This window comes from Anolis carolinensis, chromosome 5 (assembly GCF_035594765.1).
Source record: "Anolis carolinensis isolate JA03-04 chromosome 5, rAnoCar3.1.pri, whole genome shotgun sequence".
Taxonomy (NCBI): Eukaryota; Metazoa; Chordata; class Lepidosauria; order Squamata; family Dactyloidae; genus Anolis; species Anolis carolinensis.
In genome coordinates, this window is record NC_085845.1 from 122,886,780 (window position 1) to 122,900,325 (window position 13,546).

Genomic DNA, 13,546 nt, shown 5'->3' on the forward strand with positions numbered 1-13,546 from the left:
TCATGCTTGATGTTGTCCAGCTGTAATATGCCCAGATATTTATAGGCCTCTGGCTGGTGACACTTTATTGTTTGGCCATTAGGCATATTTATGCCCTCACTTTCAATGATTTTCCCCTTCTTCAATGCCACTGTCGAACATTTGTCCAAACCAAACTCCATGTTGATATCAGTGCTAAAAATTCGGACAGTGTTAGTCAGAGACTGGATTTCAGTTTTCGTTTTTCCATACAGCTTCAGGTCATCCATGTACATCAGATGCGAAATTTTGTGAGAATTCTTAGATGTTTGGTAGCCGAGATTTGTTTTTTGTAAGATTGTTGACAGAGGGATCATGGCAATAATGAAAAGCAGAGGGGACAATGAGTCTCCCTGGAAAATTCCTCTCCTGATGTTGACAAGTCCATAGCTTTCATTTCCAACAAACAGTTCAGTTTTCCAGTGCTCCATCATGTTTTCAATGAAGGTGCCAACGTTTTTACTAATCCCGATGGCGTCCAGGCACTTGATGATCCAGCTGTGTGGGAGTGAGTCAAAGGCCTTTTTGTAGTCAATCCACGTCATGTGAAGATTAGCTTTTCGGCTTTTACAGTTCTCCAGAATCATTTTGTCAATCAATAACTGGTCTTTTGTGCCCCTGCTTTTCCGTTTGTTGCCTTTCTGTTCATCTGGGAAGATGTTTTTTTCTTCAAGATAGTCTTGAATTCTGTCAGCTATGATGCCAGTCAGTAGTTTAAACATAGTGGGCAGACACGTTATTGGCCTGTAGTTTCCTGGTGCTGCTCCTTTTGCTGGATCCTTTTGTATCAGGTAAGTTCTTCCAGTTGTTAGCCATTCACTGATACTTCCTTTCTGCAGCATCTCATTGAATTGTTGGGCCATTTTTCCATGTAAACTAATCAGATGTTTGAGCCAAAATCCATGAAGTTGATCACTACCAGGCGATGTCCAGTTCTTGACTTTTTGCACTCGTTTGCTGATCATTTCAGTTGTTATTTCCATCTGTTCCATTTTGTTCTGTGAGAATTTTCCTTCAAACTCCTTTATCCACCCAGCGTTTTTGTTGTAGTTCTTATTATTTTCCCAAAGCTCTTTCCAGAACTTCGTTGTTGCAGTTTTCTCTGGCTTTATGGTTACTGTGTCTGTTGTTTGGTTCAGACTCTGGTAGAACCGTCTTTGGTCTGATTGAAACAGTTGATTTTGTCTGTACTGGATGATTCTGGCTTCATATCTTTCAATTTTTCTGGCTGTTGCTGTAATTTGTTCTTTCACAATTTCCAAAGCTTCTTCAATTTTTCTAGTGTTCAGCCAGTACTTTCGGATCAGGTATTGCTTGATTTTGTCATTCTTCAGTTTCTTCTCTTTCATATTTTTCAGGTTACTTGCATCTGATCTAAGCTTTTTGATTTTCAACTCTAGCCTGACCTTCCACTTTGGTTTTCCAGTCGATTTTCTTTGGGGCTGCCTTGGTTGTAGGAGCCCAAGCTCTTCTGTTACTATCACTGCTGCACTGTAGGCATACTGGTTTGTTTGTTCAATTGATGTTATTTGGACAGTGGAGAGTGCTGCATTCACATCTTTCATGAGAGGCGCCAGGTGTCTCTTGGGCACTGTTTTTAGAGTTGGGAGCCGCTGTTTTTTGCATTTGCTGCAGCATGAGCCATGATCTTATCCTTGAGCTCTTGTTGTCTTGCTGTCAAGGTTCCTGGTGGTTCAACAGGTGTTTCAAGTGCTGGTTCATCAAATTCTTGCAAAAGCTCCACACTTTCTTCTGGTTCAATCTGTTCCACCATTCCAAGTGTTGCTGGAGTCTCTGCTGCTGTCTGTGCAGTGGTCTGATGGTAATTTGCTTTGCAGATTTTCTGGATTTCTTCGAGTTCAACTTCACTGAACACTTTGTTTCTGATTATGAATCTTCGTTGGTCAGCCAGTCGGGGTTCTGTTATCTGTGAGTCAGGGTACTCTTGTTTCCATAGCTGATGCATCCTTTTTTGGTAGCCGCGCTTTTCAGGTTCAGAGTTGTAATAGCATTTCATGACTGTGCGGTTTTCTGGCATTGTATATTTCTGCCGCTTCTGTGACTGTTCATTTGGGTTTTGATGATTCCGTAGCCCACTTGTCGATGGATGTCCAGAATCAGCAGCATCCACCGCGGTCCTTTTTATCCTGGGCGATGACCGAGCCAGTATAGACTTCGTTTTGGTTTGATTCTCCATATGCTAATGGGTTAGGTGCACTTGGTTGCATTCCTCCGCTGAGGCCTCTCTGGCTTGGTTGGACCTGCCGGTAGTTACACTACCGCCAGCACAGCCCTCAGCATCCTCGGAATGGCTAAGCCCCCCCCACCACGTCAAGGTGGCACCTGCGGGGGGGATTATTATTATTATTATTATTATTATTATTAGAAGTAGTAGTAGTAGTAGTAAACATACAATGAACCCAAAGCCATAGATAGTTAAAGTCAATAGGGAGAGGACAGAAGTCCTTCAAAATGGTTACACACTGAATCAATGCATGAGTAAGAAATGGTGTTCCATTGTTTAGTCAGCTTTCATGCCATATGTGCTGGCTTTTCCTGACCCTGGTATCCTCATGTCTGCATCAGGGGAATTTTTGCATGTACAAATGGACAGATAAGGTGTTGTGCATATGGCATGTAAGATATTATGCATCCCGCCTTGCACAGATATAAAAGGCAAAAGGTATTGTGCTCACAACACTTCATGTTCCTTTCTGAAGTATCTGAACTCTCAAATCACAGATCAATAATGGACTTTTCAGTGGTTTTCTTAGTCACTCTCATTTATTTAGGCAATTAAGCTTCTCAAGTAGTGTAAAACAAACAAAGGCAAGACACACATGAAAATCTCTAGAAATGTGTTGAGATGTGAGTGGTGGTGGTGAAGGAAGGAAATTTCTTCTTGAAGTAGTACTTCATTGATTTGCTCTTTGCAATATGACAATTGTAATTAACTTCACCACATTTTATTGAAGATGGGGAGATTAAATACCTTTTTCCGCAAGTATTAAGTGAGAGGCCATTGGAAAATGATTAATAATAATATAGAGTATATCCCACCCTATATACAGTGATCTCAAGGTGATATACAATAAAAGCAATCTAACATATTTAAAGTGGTGTAAATTGTAAAATGTTTTGAAAAGGTTAAAAAGTCTTGTCGTTAGTACACTGTTTGCTTTGCACATGTTTCGAAGTGTAATTTTTTCTTCCCAAATGTGAAGCAGCAAGAAAGTGGCACATTTACTGAAAACATGCTGATTCTTGCCTTCAAAGACATCAAATTGTTTTTAATCCAATAGGACAGAATAGTTCAGCACTGAACATAACAGTCCTTGGGCCGCATGTGCTCCTAAATTCACTTTTGTAGTGCCTGAAACCTGGCAGCCAAAGAAACTTGTTTTCTCATTTTTTTAAAATGTGATTTTCAAGTATTTTTGATCCCAAATCACTCTGAAATCTCCTCTCAAATGTGTGAAAATAAGTGAAGATAGCTTCTATTCCCAAGCAGCCCAGTATCCCACACTACCTTCAAAACACTTCTTTTTTGTCTGCACTCCCTTTCAAAGTGACAACATGCAGTGATATCATATATTTTCCTGGTAAAATTTTGAGTGGGACTACTGAGAAAAATGTGGTCCCCATCATCTCTACATCATCTCTTACCCTAAAGGTAAAGGCTATTGAAAATACAAAAATTATTAGCACTTAAGAGTAAATAATACGAATCTGAAGAATGCCTCTGGTTAGTAGTAGTAGGATTGCATAGTTTGGGTGTTCTCCCTCTATGTCTACTTAGCATGACCCTCTGTGATGTACACTGATATGCTTAGGAATGTTTCTCCATTTCTTCTTCTTCCCACAAATTCTCTTTTAGTCTTTCAAGATTTAGCTAGGTTAGATCAACACTCTGAATTATTATCCTGTTGTAGAATGGTGTTCCTACAATAAAGCTTAGTTTCTTTCTCCAAACCATTGGTGTGTTTGCTTCTTAAATTAAGATCTAACAAATATTGTGACAGAATGCCGAAAAGATGTTCCTGTACCTAATGACATTGACATTCATTGTTCTGCTTTAAACTGAATCTCAGCCATCATTCTCTTCTAGACCGTGAGTTCCTGGGAATCTTAAAGAACTGAACAGCCTCTGCCTGAACGAATCTTCTGGTTAATACATGTAATCTTATTGGTTGTGTCCACTCGGCCAAAATAAGGTAGGCTCACCTTTCATCTGCCATGGGAAACCTAGAGGAGACACAGCAGAAATGGTCTTAATGCATCCTTAGCCCAGTTAGCCACACGGATGCCTAAAGTGCTCAAGGGTTACTGCCAACTGTACCAGGAAATTTCTGGAATGATTTAACTCTGATTCATCAGGTAAGTGAAAACATGACCATGGTAGGTTTGGTTTCTTAATCAACGTATTATGGTGTACTTATAAGACACTGCTATAGCTGATAGAAGTCTATAGGAAAGCTCATGTAGCTGTTGTACTTAAGGCAGAAAGACAACCTTAAAACAATAATGTCGAAATGATATATTGGGTATATAGAGGAATAACAAATATGAATTGGTGATCTTTACCACATGCTGAAACATTCATTGGATCTGAAATAGTGCATAGATATATCATTTGTTGAAAGGTGGTAATAAATTAGCCCTTACAAGCAACATCCATCCTCTCAAATTGGATGTGTTTGAAGTTGAAGCACTTAATATTTCTCAGTGAAACATATATGCTGACTCAATAAAAATATATATTCTACATGTATCATCCTATTCCCCTTCTCATATCCCCAAATGTGCTATTGAAAAAACAGATTTTGTGTCAAAATTGTCATTTCTTCTCAAATTTCCGATGACAAGATGGTATCTTACTCTAGGAAAAATGCATTACATTTACAAGAAATATCCTGATATATGCTGGAAGAGGTGTAGTAACAGAGGGATATGTTTGCTAGCTGTATAAGATATGGCAGAAGCTCTGATTTATTGATTTGAAGAAAGAAAGACTTCCTTCACTTATACGGATAGAGACACTGCCTGATTTGACTGGATCTGTATTTGAACTTTAAATTGGAAATCTATGCCTTTTTTTCTTCCATTGAGTATAACTAAATATCAACAAAAAGTTGTAACTTTATGTTTGCTGTATCACAATATTACAAACTGGAAACAAAAATGTGCAAGGCATTTTGGGTGTCACATATTTAAACAAAGCTGATAGCTTTGTTTAAGTAAGTAAGTAGTAAGTAAGTAAAAGTTTATTTGTATACCGCCCTCTCTCCCAAAAGGGACTCAGGGCGGTTTCCAATATAAAATCAGCATAAAACATTGTACAATAAAACACTGAAAACACTATAAAACGCTATAAGAATTAGAAACGAAAACAAAACATAACAATTGACTAAAACAATCACATAAGCAGAAGGAATATAATCACTCAAATAACATGAATCCGCAAAGAAAGAGGGGAAAAAAAAAGACCACTGGGATGGAGGAGAGTATGGCCTGGAGGGACCACTAGAACTAAAATGCAATGTGATATTCTAAGATGCTTTGGGGCAGAGGAATAAAGTGCAGTGTTTCAAGTCAAAGAGGTGGCCTGTGCGACTACTATAGCTATGGGCTCGGTTATCCAAAGGCGCAGCGGAAGAGCCAGGTTTTAAGCAGCTTTTTGAAGGAAGCCAGGGTGGGTGCTTGCCGGATCTCCTCCGGAAGGGAATTCCAGATCCGGGGAGCAACAATAGAAAAGGCCTGCTCCCTCGTCCCCGCCAACCGAGCCTGGGATGGTGGCGGGAGCGAAAGAAGGGCCCTGCCGGATGAACGAAGAGGACGAGTGGGTTCATAGCGGGAGATGCGGTCACAAAGGTAGGCGGGTCCCAAACCGTTTAGGGTTTTATGTGATGAAGTTTACCCATATAGTTAGCTCTTCTAAAGGGAGCAATATTCCAATTGGAAATGTACAAGAAGGTCCATGCCTGAACTGTCATTAAACTCTGAAGCTTTACTAAAAACGGTTGGGAGTATGTTTATCCCTGTATGGGTAATTGTTTCTGTGAACAATTGCCATGAAAGTGACTTAAAAATGGCTCTAATAGATAATTCATGCATTGAGTATTAAAGAAAAGCCTTCAGAGTAAGTGGCTAATTCATCTTACAGGCTCCATGATTCTAGCATTTAGGTGTTCTGATCAGATGCAGCTCCTGTGTGCAAACAAGAGATGGACCAATCTGAACAAATGACACTACAAGCACAGATAATCTCTGATTACTGTTTCAATGTGTAATTGTTCTACAAACATAGAACATGTGAATAGGGTGATTCTGTATCAATAATTTTCATGGAATTCATTTTTATTGACTTCAATAGGAGTAGTTGCTTGCTTACGTTTTGAATCTTAGAATCATCCAGCCAGCATTTCAAATGGGAATCTGGCCATCCCAGTCACACTGGCAGGAGGATTCTAGCAGCTGTACTCCTCCACTTCTTGGTTCAAGATCCATAAAAGAGAATTTCTTTTTTTAAAAAGGAGGGTCATGCTTGAGCTGATTTACTAGTAAATGCATTGAATCAGACTTGACTGGCTAGCATGGCGGATAAGGAATCTGGCCATTCAATCCATGCTAACTGGATGATTCTTGAAGCTGGACTCTCCAAGTGTAATTTGTTCAAAATCCATTAAAGAGAATTTGTAAATAAAAAAAGTATTTACGTTTGAACTGAATTACCAGTGAATGTTAGTAAATGCATTGCTCTCTTGTACTTCATAAATCTTCAAATGAAGAACTTAGAACAGAATAAAACATGTTTCATTTCAAGCAGAAACAGTCTTTTAAAATGTATGCTGTATATCATGTGTTGTGCTTTATCGATGTACTTACTTCTTCATTTGGTTAGTGTATGTCTCACTTCAGAACAAGAACCTTAGAATGGCTTATATAGTTTTAAATGATAATGAACGACATAGAATATAAGAAAAGAAATCATTGACACAGCACAAAAACAGTGAGTGTAGAACCAATAACATCCAGCAGAAACACATAAACAAACATACTAAAAAAGATAATTATAAACCATGCTGGCGTAATGGAGGATAGTTGTATTTCTTGCACCAAAAAACACATTACATTGGGTGCTATCCTAATGAGACTTCTCCCCAGTCACCATCTGTTTCTGAACATAGTTTGGGCATACTATGTGGCAAAATAAGGACTTTGAGGTAACTGGGGTGGTATTTGTTGTGTACCTAGGATTTGTCTATCTTCCACACCATATAAACAAAGAAATATTTATTACGGTCATGGACCAGCATAAGGAGAGTGGGGTACAGCCTCATAAAAGCATTATACATTAAAATCATTAGGGTCTAGGCTAAAGGCTAGAATACAGGAGTATATTAAAAGGCTAAAACAAAGTACTATTTAGAAAGAAAAAAGACTAGAAGGAAATGAAAAATAGGAAATAGGGGTAGGAGCATTTAGGGAGTAGGACGGAACATAAGGAGGAAGAGGTACAGTCAGGCACAGGTCTAGGGGATTAGGGTGTGGTAGAACTAAATCTATAGTTTCAGTTTATTTATTTATTTATTCCCAATATTTCTACCCGGCCCTTCTCCCTGAGGGAGAGTTAGAGTGCTAACGTGTGGTGCCAGTCATTGCCCGGAAGATTTTAAGCACTGCTGCACAAAACTTGGCAACATTATAAGTTATAACAGAGTTGGTATCTGAAACCAACAGGGTGGTGTAAAATTGTCCCGAATGACTCGGGTGTTTATATAGCAATGGTGAGATGAGTCTAGTTTGAACATCTCTGTAAAACAGACACTGGGGGGGGGGGGGGAACATAACCCTAGCTTATAGATGATTCAAGACATTAAGAGAGTTGAGTTGGAGCAAATGCTCAAGAATGATGTAATCAACCAACTGGACCTTCATTCCAGAGAATATCTTTGGTTCTATTTTCTTAGCCTTTCCAACTAGAAACTTTTCAAAAACTCTTGTCAATCCAGGGATTTTAACAGTGCAGCCCTTCACTCAGACATAGGGTAAAGGTAAAGGTTTTCCCCTGATGTTAAGTCCAGTCATGACTGCCTCTGGGGTTGGTGCTCATCTCCATTTCTAAGCCGAAGAGCCAGCGTTGTCCGTAGACACCTCCAAGGTCATGTGGCTGGCATGACTGCATGGAGCACCATTAACTTCCCGCCAGAGCGGTACCTATTGATCTACTCACATTTGCATGTTTCGAACTGCTAGGTTGGCAGGAGCTGGGGCTAACAGTGGGCGCTCATTCCGCTCCCGGGATTTGAACCTGGCACCTTTTGGTCCGCAAGTTCAGCAACTCAGTGCTTTAACACACTGTGCCACCAGGGGCCCCTTCACTCAGACATATGTCTATGTAAAAAATATTTACATAGTGCTTAGTATGTGTGCTCAGGACTTGGTATAAAGCATTCAGAAAATTTACATTTTAATGGTTGCAGTTAAGAGCTGAATGTGTTTCCCCTAAAAACAAATGGCTAAGCTTTAGCTTGCTTTCCATATGAACTTATCAAAATTCCTTTAGACCTTTATTATATTTATCATCAATCCACTCTTTGGGCTGGATTATCATTTGTCAAAATATATGATCCCATACTATTCTTTTCCACTTCTGGACTAATAGCTTAAATTTGGATAATATTTTGACTCTGGTATTTTAGCAATTAAATCAAAATGCATAATTGCAAATACAATTTTTTTTAAAAAAAATCTGAATGTGAGAGAGTCCTTCATCCAAGGAGATGTTCTTATGACTTAATTATTTGATGTTGGGTTCATTTTCATTTAACTAAGGCCCCTTCCACACCGCTGCATAAAATCCACATTGAACTGCATGATATGACAGTATGAACACAGATAATACAGTTCAAAGCAGATATTGTGGATTTTCTGCCTTGATATTCTGGATTATATGGCTGTGTGGAAGGGCCCTGAGTGATTCCTTGCCACTAATAGCTACTAGCAGGGAGAATAGCCATATTTGAGGTGATAAGAGTTCTCTGTTGTTTACCTAGTTGTTTTGGGGATAGTTATTTGAGTTGCTGACTGTTCTAAATAGGATTCCAACTGCTGCAATGCCTCAAAATGGAGTTGTCATGGTGTAAGCCACAATTTGAATAACTGTAATTCAACACCACGTTACTAGCTAAGATTTAAAATAATAATATTCAATGGTGTGTTTGGGAGAAGCAAAGTAGACATTTTTTGTCAAATAGAGCTGGAACATGTCAATAATTTATGAACGTATTTAATTTCTATTTAAAATTCCATTGGGGGGAGAGATAAAATGAATATTAATATGGAAACAGGAGAAATGGACATATGAATGGACACATTCAAATGTGCCATGGATTACAGCAGGACTGATTCAGCTACTGCTATTCAAGGCAGAAAAAAATCACTGATCAATTCTGAGATTTAGGCCAAAAGTTTAAATAAAATATGAAGCTTGTGAACAACAACTGCTAAAGAGATGTGTTTGCACCAATTAAAATCTGCCAAGGCAGAAAGCGTACACTGTCTGAGTGTACTGAACCATACATATAATAAGCTTCACTGTATGTTATTTCCACCCACATTCATCCTTTAAAAACTCCATTATAAGTCTTTTTTTTCATTTCCAGGATACCTTTAAATCGTTATATACATTGAATTCCAAATGAAGATGGGCAGCAATACTTCATGTTTAAATAATTCTTTCTTTAGTGGTTCATTTTTTTTTTTACCTTTTATCATCTAAAGTAGCACTCTCTGCATTACGCCCACTCTTAATACTTCTCTTCAAGTGCTGTTCATGATGCACAGACTATTTCTAGCTTGCCTTCCTTTTTTTTTTTTTAGTAATAATTAAGGCTTTATGTACGTTCACCATTGCACATTTCTTTCAGTCCACCCTCCCCTTCATCAGAGAAATCAGGCTTTAAAATAAGCCACAAGGACAATAACATATCAAATATAAGTAATGAAATTATTTTATTATACATAAATAAAACCCACTTTCCTTGTTGGATTAAGTTTGGCCCTCTTATTAATGTTTTGAGTAGCAGGCAGACAGATGCTGTAATAGGATAGAAAGAAGGATGACAAAAAGAGAAAATAATAAATCTTTTCTACCCTTCAGTAAGGTACTGTTGGACTGCATTTCCCATTGTCTCTTACTATTGGCAGTGGATGCTGGGGAAGGGGTTTACCAATCCACTGTCGTCTATTGTTAGGAAAAATTGTTTCTAGATGATTATGGTACAACAGTCAATGTGTTAAGCAGCAAATGCCATTTTAAGTAGACATTTACCGACATTAGAAAGGTCAGGTTCCATCTTGAAAAATCAGTACATGTAGCCTTAATCCTACCGTGTTTCCCTGAAAATAAGACAGTGTCTTATATTAATTTTTGCTCCCAAAGATGTGCTAGGTATTATTTTCAGGGGATGTCTTATTTTTCCAGGAAGAAGAATTCACATTTATTGTTAAACAAAAAAAATGAACATTTATTATATACTGTACAGTAGTTGTCATCACAAATCAGCATAACCAGACAAACTACTACAGTAGAGTCTCACTTATCCAACATTCGCTTATCCAACGTTCTGGATTATCCAACACATTTTTGTAGTCCATATTTTCAATACATCGTGATATTTTGGTGCTAAATTTGTAAATACAGTAATTACTACATAGCATTACTGCATATTGAACTACTTTTTCTGTCAAATTTGTTGTATAACATGATGTTTTGGTGCTTAATTTGTAAAATCATAACCTAATTTGATGTTTAATAGACCTTTCCTTGATCCCTCCTTATTATCCAACATATTCGCTTATCCAACGTTCTGCCGGCTCATTTATGTTGGATAAGTGAGACTCTACTGTACCATTATTTCCATGTACAACAGATATGTACATTTACCAATCATGCATGCTCTGGTGTTCTGTTTGGCAGGCGCTGAGCATGCTTCCAAACAAAAACTTTACCAGGTCTTACTTTCGGGGGAGGCCTTATATTTAGCAATTCAGCGAAACTTTGACTAGGTCTTATTTTTCAGGGAAACAGGGTAGATGGTTGTGGCAAATATATCATTCAAAATTCCAGATCCTTACACTAAATTTAAATCTTCAACAATGCAGTGCATTGCTTTTAAAATCAATGTTTCAAGAAGTCAATGCTAAGAATAAAAGCAAATATTCAGTCTGTACTAGCTGGACATAATTTGAAACATAGCATTGGTTGTAAAAACCTGCCCACAAATTAAAGGAAACTTAAGAAGAAACAGTTGTGGAAATCTGATATAGCTTCATAGATTTTTACCATCAGACTGCTTTATTTCTATGTCCTTCTTTCCTCTGCAGAAACACCTTTTAAAGGTGAAGAATATGGTCTTGATTTTTTCTGATTGTTCTGTTTGTTTTTTATTCTAATGTCAAACAGTTTTTAATTACTGTGTTCCTTCCCATTTTGTAATCAAATTCCTAAATAAGGGTGCAATACAATGCACTGAAGATTTCTTTTTAAAAGAACAGCCCTCAATAGGGTTGAAAATTAATCACAAGAACAAAAAAGATATTCAATCAAATGAGGCACTTTGACATAATATTTTGGTTGTATGATCTATGTTAACCAAGATCCTATTAGCCTCTATAGCTATGCTGTTGGAGAATGATAATGTAAAGGAAGCATAGCAAAGACGAACGAGCCGTATCTATTGCAGTGAGAGGAAAACAGCTTCAAAAACTCAGTTCTAGTTCTGCTGTTCAGTTTAAGATGCTGTCTTGACAATGCAGTATATACTCTATGTGGGCAAGTTGACAAGCAGGGCATGTAGATGATAGACTTCATCTGGAATTTTTCATCCCACACTAATTTTGGGGTAATGATCAATGAAAAGAAAGCTTAAATCAATACAGTTGCTGTGTGCCAACTTATGATGATCTTTCATTGGATTGAATTGTCGAAGGCTTTCATGGCATTTTCTTGGCAAGATTTCCAGACAGCCTTTCCAGACAGGGCCCCTATCTCTGACCCTGTCCAAATGATGCTTCAGGTAAAAGTGCTCCCCAAAGATAAGGGAAAATCTCCACGTGGGGAACTAGAAGTAACCCCACTGTTATTGTGAGCAACTCAGCAGAAGGAAAGGAGAGGGGGAAGGGAGTGGAAAGCTCAATATTCACCAAACAAAAGACTGACCTTGGAAAGAGGCGGCAGTGTGAGGATTGTGTCTAAGAGACGCATCCCACAAGTTGTCGCACGAGAATTGGGGAGTTGTCCGCAACTCAAGCCGACTGCGAGATCTGCTCCTGGTAACAGGAAGCAGGGGGGATTCCTTTAAGGGACACACACACTCCAGCGAACAGCACGCCGGGAGTGAGGTAACCAGCGCCGGGCGGGCGGAAACAGCAGTGTACTCACCGGAGGTGGTCAGTGCTAGAGAAAGAGGCTACCGAGAAGGTCAAATATAAAAGTAAATTAACAAACAAACAAGGCTGAGCAAAGCAAGTCTATTGGAAGAGTTCTAAACGGTCTCAAAGAAGACAGGCAGAAGGCAGCAAAGATATAAGTATTTCTCTCCTCTTTTTATTTTCTACAAAACCCTCCCCTCTTTTTTGCCATATACGTTGAGTGGACGGAGAAAGGAAAATGATGACACCTAGAGGAAAAATGATAAAGAAATAAAAGACATGAAAGTCATGCAGCAGAGGAGGAACTCTCTTCCGGAGGACTCCAATTGGAGGGAATTGCTACGAGAATTACAGAATATTTCAGGTAAAAGTGAAGTAATTTGAGACAAATCAGGTAAAAGCTGTTTTCTCCCAAATTATTTAGACACCCCATTAGATCCAGGCCTTCCTGGGGTATGGACCCTCCTACTTCCCTGCCTTCTGCCTCATCATTGGTACATTCCAGGAGGCCTGCAGAGAGGCCTAATGACAACCTGGTAGGTCTTCTTTTATTTTTAAGACTGGGGGGGGGGGGGGTGGACCAATGTATGTGAACAACTAATGGGCAAAGCCCATTTTCCCCCAGGGTGTGGAGACTTAAACTCGCTTCAGAGTGAGTTCCTTAACCCCACTCTAAAGTGGATTTAACTTATGTCTGGAAGCACCCTGAGAGCGTATGACTTGCCCAAGCTCATCCAGTGAGTTCCTTGACTGAGTAGGTATTTGAATCTAGGTCTCCAGAATCATGATCCAAAACTTAAACCACTATGTTGACTCTGTATAAATAAATAGTTGGAAGTAAATATAACTGATAACATATACCAAAATACAGGTAATGTTAAGCCATTTAGCATCAGTTGAGCCCTGGTGGCAAAGTGTGTTAAAGCACTGAGCTGCTGAACTTGCAGACCGAAAGGTCCCAGGTTGAAATCCCGGGAGCGGTGTGAGAGGCCGCTGTTAGCTCCAGCTTCCAGTTCGAAAACATGCCAATGTGAGTAGATCAATAGGTACCACTCCAGTGGGAAGGTAATGGCGCTCCATGTAGTCATGCCGG

The 13,546-nt window shown here is 38.9% G+C and overlaps 1 long non-coding RNA gene across 2 annotated transcripts in view; it reads right to left on the minus strand.

Annotated features, from left to right (window-relative positions):
- The window catches only part of LOC103279870 (uncharacterized), a 35,987-nt gene extending 23,508 nt beyond the window's left edge, over nucleotides 1-12,479 (minus strand). For both annotated transcript variants that reach the window (XR_507039.3, XR_010006637.1), the window contains exon 1: nucleotides 12,242-12,479. This is a non-coding gene — a long non-coding RNA (uncharacterized LOC103279870). The remainder of the gene's footprint in view (nucleotides 1-12,241) is intronic.
- Nucleotides 12,480-13,546: the final 1,067 nt, after the last annotated feature.